Below are 9,332 nucleotides of genomic sequence, written 5' to 3' on the forward strand. Positions count from 1 at the left end.
AAACCAAACAAAAACCAAACAAAAAAAAACAAACAAAAAAAAACCAAACAAAAAACCACAAAACAAACAAACAAAAAACCCAAACAGGTTAAAAAATTGCATGGCATCCCAATTTAACACCGGAAATAAAAGGTGTACCATGGACTATGTGATGTACTCAAGCTGATGGATGTTGCTCAGTGGTAGTCAGGAATGGATTTAAGAGCTTTGCTGAATTGGGTCTGGAAGGTCTAACAAAGCAAACAAGGTTTATGGAAAAGTCAAGTGCTTATACAGGGGCTTCTCCACTAACATCTGTGTTTCAGACAGTTCTTAATGCACTAATTATCAACCCTGTATTTCATTTGGGGTTTTTTCCCCCTCATAAGTTTCCCAAGACAATAAAATTTGGCTCATTTCAGAGAGTATTTCCCTTCCCAAATATAAAATCTTCTGGCAGCTACTATCTGAACGTGAAAGGACTTTTGTTGAAGGCAGTGGAGAAGATTGCAAGTGGTTGAGTAACACCTCCAAATGTGCCACTGCTTTTTAGCTGAATCATGTGAATTAACCACATTCAAGCTCCTACCTCACATGCAATTGCAAAGTATACTTTGGTATCTAAGCCACCCTAGAGAGGCAGCATATTTGAATTTCTGCTCACAACAGGGTAGGATCAGATAAGATCATTTTACAAGAGCCAACAGTGTGACTTTTCAGGCAGAAGTAACTAGGTCACTAACAACCATCTGTTCCCAGCCTCAGCCTCCCTGCAGTCATCGCCGAAGCTGTGAGCTAATTAATTTTCACCTGCTAATCAGCAGAGACAGCTCTGAAGCTAACAAATCATCCAGTTTTAGTCAACAGTTTCTGGACTGTTCTGGGTGGCATTTCAGTAAGACTTTATTACCAATAAAAACAAAGAGTTTTCTCTAAAAGAAGATCCCCTATTAGCCTTCTGACCTGCTCAGCATACAACAGCCCTGTGAAAGAGTGAAGAATACTTCATCTGAGTCTTCAGGCAAAGAACTGAAGGTACACTGGTAATTGCCTCCAGATCTTCAAAGTACTGAAGCACCTTCTTAATTTTGATATTAGGAGTTCAGTATGTAAATGCTGAGACTTAAAAGACCTGCTCGAGGTCTCCTGGGAAGTCCGTGAGGGAGCAGGGAACGGAATCACGTTTTCCTAAGTCATAGGCAAGCACTCCAACCATGGCAACATCCTTCCTCTACTTCGTAGCTTTAAATAGGACAAGTAGATTAATACAGTGTAACTGAAACTCCATATTAAACTGTGAGAAGATTAATATATAGCTCCAAGCCAGAATGACTGTATTTAATTTGATCTGAAGACAGATAAAGCAAAACTCATAACACTATATACTTTTCAAACCTACCAGTTCTGTCTAATGGCACATCTTATAATGAGCTCTGAGATATTTTTCTGTATGTTTTTCCTGTAAATAGTTATGATTCCTTAAGTTAAAAAAAATATTCACATTCTTCAAATGAGTCGATTTTAGTTCCATGGAATGATCCTGCTTTTAAAAACAAACATTTGCATTATCACAGCAGTGTTACTTTGATTTAGTAGGCACTATAAAAGGCCCAAGAGGAAAAACTCATGTAGGTAAATACTGAAAGAAAATGTCTGTAATACCCATGAAAACTGCTCAGTGAGAAATGGCAAAAGACTATGATCTAGTTTCTACACTTCTGCTTGCAATTCTGTATCACAGTACCTCAGTAGGGCTCAGAAAAGTATGATTTATAAGCTGTGAACAGTGTGCAGCATTCATGAATAGTTCACACTAAATAAGGTCAAAATAACAGTTCCCAGAAACTATTATTCTTTCATATGAGTATATAACAACTTTGAACAGGAGCTAGCCAAGTAGGACAGCTCCTAAACTGTAGCAAGGACAGTTCCTCCCCAAATTCCCCATATGCAGTATAGTCACAGTGACTGGTGATAGTTGTCAGTTCACCTGTGCTCAGCTGTGGCAAATCAATAAGATATTTGCAATCCTATCAGCGGGGATTAGACAAAATTCTAAGGGATATGCTCTGTAATCCCTGCTTTCAAGATGTATGACAAATCTATAATACAACAGAAGTAAAGGAACCAGAAAATTATATCCTCAGGGGCTGGTTGTTTTTTTTTTAGAGAACTGGTGCATCACATTCTCAGGCTTGCAGCTGATGCTCCACAAGTGCAGCCAGGCATCTTCTTGCAGACAATTACAGGACTGGGGTCTAATGGCCACAGTGCCATACAGGTAGAAAATGAAAATGCACTATGCCCTGGATCCAAGTATGGTATAGTTAAAAACTAGAATCCCAGTTCAAATCAGAGTGCCTCAGCTTTATGAAAATACTGGTTTTGCTGCACAACTTTTTTTGCACAGCTGGGGACAACCAGAAAAGAAAGAGTAAAGATACCCATGGACATTTCTGGGATAGAAATTGCACATGGGAAGAGGAAGAAGGAGAAGAGCAGATAGCACTGGAACTCTGACTTGTATATAGACCTGCACCCCTGCACTGCGTATCAGACCCCAGGCGCTGAAACCTTACTCCTCCAGTTTTCCCTTTTCTCCAAGACACGTGCTACAAGTGGTAACTCAAACACCGTGCACAACCTTTGTCTAAGCACTGATTAAAACACACTCGTGGGAGGGAGAAGGGGCAGATCATTCACAACTCTTAATTTTAATTTGGGGTTCACAAAAGTCGTTTTCAGTTTGTAAAGGTACAGGTTAGGGTCTGCACTGATAAGGCTACACTGCAGAGAGGGATAGCAGCACGAACAGGAGCATGAAAGGCTGTGAGCACTAGCACAGCTCTCCCCCACTTCTGTAAGAGAACCAGACCACTGACAGCACGACAAGACAACATTTTGCAGAAGCTGGTCATCAGCCTCACATTCTCTTCTTTCTGAACATGCAACTTTGGTTTTTAAGCTTTTTTGTGTGTGCTATGAGACATGCATAAATAAAAATGAGCGGTTTCAGGTAATTATCGCAGCAATTGTGATATCCTTATGTAGTATCTCAACAAATCAAGGGAAGCTTTTCCTTTTGGAGACAGAACATGAAGTGAGAAATATGAAAATTGCCTACATAATGCTGCCACAGGGATGCCTCTCAAATCATTTTATCAGCAAAAAAGGAAGCCATGTCTGCTGGTAACAGCTAAAGATCATGTTCTAATTTTAGCAGTTGCAGTTAACTCATTCCCAATGGAGTTGCACTTACCGTGAGAAGGTTTCTAACTGCTTCAGCACTGAAAGGAAACAAGCATCGAGTCATTCAACTGCAGATCTATATGCAAATATGCTTTTTGGCCCATGAAGGGAAAGCATATAGAATCTGCTGCTGTAACACATTCAGCCAAACATTTCCACACATTTCTTATAATGAAAATGCTGAAATAAAAAAAAAAAAAAAAATAACTCATTTACCAACCAGTGTTTCAGCTGTCCCTACACAAGTATGACCATTAGCATGCACATGCGCTCTGTTACGGACAGAGCATGCGTGTAGGGACTGTATGCACACTGCATGCCTAGAACTGGTAGGAAAAGTTTTAATCAACAGATACATTCACCTTGACAGCCAACAGTTCAACAGTTATCTTATTAATATTACTCCTAGATTATGGTTGTGTTTTTTTTATCATTCAAGCAATATTAAGCCAATATATTACATTTTTATTAAACTTCTGAAGACCATAATATGAACTGTTAGGTTTTTTTCAATTATTATTTAGCTCCCAGAACAGTGATTCCGCATAAAGGATTTAACTCCACAGAATATGGGAATTTGCTGCATTAACCTCTAACCAGGCCTACGATAGAATCCACATCACAGCTAGTCACCCAAAATGTTTCCTTATAGCAAAGGTGATTTAGTAGAATGTCCTGAATAAATTTTTTTTATAGTTATGAGACTTTTGGTTAATCCTAGAGCAGGCACTTAGTGCTAGGAGAATCCTAGCAACTCATGTCTAAGTATACTAAAAAAGAAATGAGACTGTCTTGGTGAGCAGTGATAAACACGAGGTTCTTTAAAGAGACTGATTTTTCAATTAATTGTGTAAACAGATTTACACTTTAGATTAAAATCAGGAGTAAGTTATTTCACAGTAGGAAATGAGAATTCCTTTTTCATTCAAAAAGAGTACAAAGACAGAAAGAAAAAATGTGAAATCCAGCAAAGGTCAACATTAAAAATTATGATGTAATGTCAAAAGGTAAGTGTTCTAGAACTGTCATCTGGTCTTCTGCCTAGATTAATCCCTGTTGTGAGCCTGTGACTGAACAGAGGGGTGGAAATCCCATGTAAGCTGGATGCACAAAGGCGCCAGGAAGTTTTTTGAATGGAGAGTGCAGCTTGTCACTAGAGATGAAATAAGAAAACTGGGGACCTCTATATTTATTGGCAAAATTCACTAGCGTGCTGATAGGTATTCAGGAAGGGAATCAGCAAATTCATATAGAAAAATTCATAAGGATTATTCCTTCATGCCACTAACATGTAGCAGAGGGAAAAACTTTGTCTATTCCCCAGACTAGCCCTGGACTGGAATAACTGGGGCTTGGCACTGTGCAAATGCTTGGCTTTGCAGTGGCATCTGGGCTGAGAGAAAAGGAAATACAAATGAGAATTATGCTGCCATTTTTCTCCAGATGTGAAGATACTGATAAACAACAGGGGAGGAAACTGCAATCAAACAGCTAAAACTTAAAAAAAAAAAAAAAAAGCTGAAATGTATGAGGATACACATTACAACTTATATAAAATACATTCCTATTCTACTCTGAAGGCCAGATTAGCACCTAAAAATATGCTGAACTTCAGATGTAGACTCTAGTCTTTGTATTTCAATGATACATATGCTTACACTAAATTTTAAGTACACCTGCAGGTACTGTTGAACTGTGGCCTGAGTGCAAAGTGAAGGGGAGTGCCCTAAAATTGTAGGGTAACTCCAAGGGTTACCTTGGCAAACTTAGATGATACATAATTTCCATAATTATTTTCACTGCTCTGAATATTTAGCTCCCTATTCATCCATTGCTACAAATATCTCAAATCTGTGAGCAATTAGATACACAAGAGTTAACTTTATAGAAATAAGATTGCTGCTTAAATTCAGGGAGGAAAAGGTAATAATTTCTTTAAAAATATCTTCTAAAATGGTGCTTTAGTCATAAATACATATATTTATCTAATCTATTGATGAATAATAATGTTTAGAATGCTCATGTGCATCTTTGGTTTGATTAACTGGAAATAGACTGGTACCTCATTTAGCTTAGGAGCAATAATATTATTCTTTTTTTTCCTCAGATAATATCAACAGTCTGTTGCAAACTAAAAATTATACTGAAAAATATTTTCCCTTTTGCAGGCTTCAAATACACTAAAGAATATTTTTTCCTTTTGCTATAATTACCATGTGTCTCTCTTATATGTATTTTTAATGAACAATTTTACATGATAAAATAGACTGGACATGAAACAAGTGTCCTAAAGAATGAGTTGTTACCTTAAATGGGGTGATTATGTTTGAGCTGAGTGTTCAGAACATGTTCAGAACCTAATGGATGCAACCTGGTAACTGATTTTTTTTTTTTTTTTTTTCATTCTCTGTCAGGACTAGGCAAATTGTGTGCTGCTTTTTCAAACATCTCCACTCTAGATATCTTTCCCACTGCAATTATATTGCATTCAACTCATCATGGAGGTGCTGAGCTATGTGATCTATTACAGGACAGGTTGGCTGTCAGGGACTAGTGTATTCCTCCACCTTCCCCCAAAGAGCAGAGCATTCAATTGTCACCTTGGACATTAGTGCATTCCTAGCAGCTGAACCAGGCAGTGCTTTCCACTTGGAGCTTTAAAGGCTCTTTTAAATAATCTTGGAGTAAAGGTGAAAGGAATCAAAGGAAAAACTTAGAAAGAAGAAAACACACCTGAGGGAGCGAAGGAATCAAGGGGGACAGGATGGGGACAGGAAAAGACAAAAAGAAAAGAAAAATACTGAAAAGTGCTGTGAGAGAGAAGGAACAGATCTCATGTGAAACTGAGTTCACAGGATAAAAAGCTGCTGTCTCCCATTAGTTATAGCGTTGAAGATTTATGTGAGAGAGGCACTAACACTTCTTGGTGTGTTGTTTTCACAGCAGCAAGGTGGGTGCACATGTACTGGCATCAAACTATGGGGTCAGCTCCTGTCAGACCAGAAGCAGCTGTACTGGGAGGGCTCAGTCCACACCAGTCCCTGAGCATTCCCTGCTGTGTTGCTCCAGCACCTGCCAGAGTGATGCAGCAGCACAAGCTCAGGCACCTCCTTGTTTGAGGAGTATCAGTGAGGTCTAACTGTCCTATGTTTCCCATACCAGGAGATTTCAAATGTTCCTCCTTAAACTTTTCATGATTTGGAGAAGAGCCACAGATGCAGAGCTGTGAGGACAAGTCCCTTGTTTACACACACCTAGAGGTGTGGAGGGACAGACAGTGCTAGTTCTGCCTTGCTCCCTGGCCTGGGTATGGTATTTGCAGCCACGGGAGTGGGGAGGGGGATATCCTGGGATGAGAGCAAGCAGAGCTCTCACAGATGAGTGATTTGCAAAGGCAAGCCTCATCTCACCATGCCCTGACCACCTTGAATTTAAACATCTAGTCTAGGTAAGTTGTTTGGGCTGCCTCAAAGATCACTGGGAAGTCACTGTCAGTGTAAGACTCATCTCACCCTTTGACAGACACTTCTCTATAGTCATTGGGAAAAAATGAAATTGAAAATTCTATAACTTCAAAAGGTAACCAGTCTCAGGATATAATCACTAGGGATTAGTCTGATACTACTAAGCTCTTTGCACCAAACAACCCTCAAAACAGTGAATGCCATCAATCTGGGCTAGAATTAGAAGCCTAAGAGTTCATTCACTTTCTCTGAATTGTTGCATTCCTCATAGTAAAGCAAGATGAAGTGTCATATTGAATTGATCTTGAAATAACCATCAAATCGTCATGTGCTAGTATGTTAACTTTCCTAGATCAATCTATCATTAATGGGACTAAATGTGCACATTTTCCTTTGTTAGCTCTGTATCTGCATACGTTCTTTCTGCTCCCTCTTTTTTTTTATTTACATTTTTCTTCAACTACCAGCTTTTCTGGGCTTGTGAAATAATCACAGAAATGAGAAGCAGTCTGATGTTACTCACTCTAATAATCCCCTTGCTTAAATAAGATATTAAAGGTTTTTAAATAACAGGTCCAGCAAGCACAGCTTACAAAAACAGACTACAACTTCTTGTCTAGTCTGAATTAAATCAGGGAATGATCAGATCTTAACAGGGAAAGAAAATAAAGAGGAACCTCCAGAAAACTAGTGATTCTTCCGTGATATCAAACCCTACTGGGAAAAGCAAAAGCTCATTAAATTTTACCAATTAATCTGTAAATGAAAAGCTGAAGAAGATTATCATCTTAGTTGTTTTTAAAGGAAATCAATTTCTAGCCTAGAAAAGATGCTATTGACTGCATATTTCTCCACTGTATGCTATTTTTCAAGTTCTGAAAATTTTAGAGTATAACCTACACTGTGGATGCATTTACATTTTACTGAATGATCAGAGGTGTCTCACTGTATATGAACTACAATTAATGATAATTAAAAAGTTCTAATCTTTGCCACAGAGAATTATCTCTAAGTCTTCCTTATGAAATACTGATAGTATTAGTAAATAGAAGATGCAAAATTTGGCATTAGCTTTGACATAACACTGCTCTTTGTTGTAACACAACCTCAAATAATGATGTCAAAAACTGTTATTCAAACTGTGGATCAGTAACACATATGCTGTGAAGCCTCATTCCCTGCTAAGATTTCATTTTTCTTACCTGGTCTCTTCTGTGGCTATAAAGAAACCATCTTCTGAAGCATCAAGCCAATTTTGCCTCTGTCTCTTGATCACTGGAATGGTGCTTGTCTTGATGGCACTTGCACTGGCTTGCAAGGCCTTACCATTGGTCATATGGATGTGGGGAGCAGCATGCTGAAATCACAACAAAAGGGAAAGGTATTTGCTTGAGAATATGCCTAATTCTATTAACTAACTCTGCAGTAAAGGGCAGCCTACACACATCTCAAAAATGAGCTCATCCTCCCCATCCAGCGCCGTGGGGTCAGATAACAAACAACCTGTGCCCATCGACATGTTTTATCCCCAGGTCTTAAAAGTCTTTAAAAATTAAATTAACTAACTCTAATGCTATTTTTATACAAAGAGATATAGAGACATGAATCAGTGCTATGAACTGAGCAGTTCAGAAACAGAAACCTGTTGATTTTAGGAGGTATTTTCAGAGCAAAAAAACTAGCATCCCAAGCAATGAGATACAAGACCTACATTTTCATCCAAGTATGGCATTGAACTAATTTCAAAAAATCCATACTTCTCACTTCACAGATCCTTACTCTGCCTTTCTTTTCAAACAGAAGTCACTAAGTAAGACAAGTGCTTTGGACCTGCTGCTGACCTAAACAGAAGCAGGAAAGCAGACGCTTATACCACCATGCCACTGCCGTGGTTCTTAGGTTTACTCACCAGTCACTATGTATTAGAGCTACTGCAATACATCTGCATTCATTTTATAACAGATAACAAAAAAATGCATTAATTTTCATTAAACCTTTACCTGGAGTAATTATGCAGCAAAAGCAAGTACTCAGATCTAACAAAAGAATCTGCTTTCTGATACCTGAGGAGAGCCAATGTTTTGGATGAATATACCATGAACATAGCATGGCAAATACATTTATCTTGGAAATCTGAATTGTGTTTACCACATAATTGACAACCAACAGGAATAACTAACTGATTAAAACTTTGATATATGAAAGAAGACATTATACAAAGGTGAAAATTTGCTTAGTTTATCTTGCTTAGATTCAACATCATGTTCTCTTAGGAAGACGCTATTTTCTTGGTGAAATAATACCGGTATTCCACCTTACTGATAGCATTTTTGCAGTATTCCTACAATGCACACAGTGCTGCACATTCATGGGAATACCCTCTAATTACAGGACCACTAGCACAGCCACTGAGTAAGGAAGGGGCTGGTGTAACCCACAAAGACCAGCAGAATGGAACACAAAACTGATCTCTGAAATCATCTCATAAAAACATCCCAAAAAAGAAAAACAAGGGCCTTATTTCTTCTGAACAATTCTTACACTCATATGCAATGCATTATATTCACATTATGACACAAATTTCACTGCACCCCAATCCACATCATTTGCTCCCTTCAGTAGGACAAATTTCATGTATTC

The 9,332-nt window shown here is 38.3% G+C and overlaps 1 long non-coding RNA gene across 1 annotated transcript in view; it reads right to left on the bottom strand.

Annotated features, from left to right (window-relative positions):
- Positions 1-8,044, bottom strand: part of LOC114068374 — a 20,717-nt gene extending 12,673 nt beyond the window's left edge. The window contains exons 1-2 of the long non-coding RNA XR_003573583.1: positions 7,895-8,044; positions 3,239-3,266 (exon numbers count right to left, since the gene is read on the bottom strand). This is a non-coding gene — a long non-coding RNA (uncharacterized LOC114068374). The remainder of the gene's footprint in view (positions 1-3,238; positions 3,267-7,894) is intronic.
- Positions 8,045-9,332: the final 1,288 nt, after the last annotated feature.

This window comes from Empidonax traillii, unplaced genomic scaffold (genome assembly GCF_003031625.1).
Source record: "Empidonax traillii isolate 1590-97213 ecotype Southwest subspecies unplaced genomic scaffold, ASM303162v1 scaffold1052:size197283, whole genome shotgun sequence".
NCBI lineage: Eukaryota > Metazoa > Chordata > Aves > Passeriformes > Tyrannidae > Empidonax > Empidonax traillii.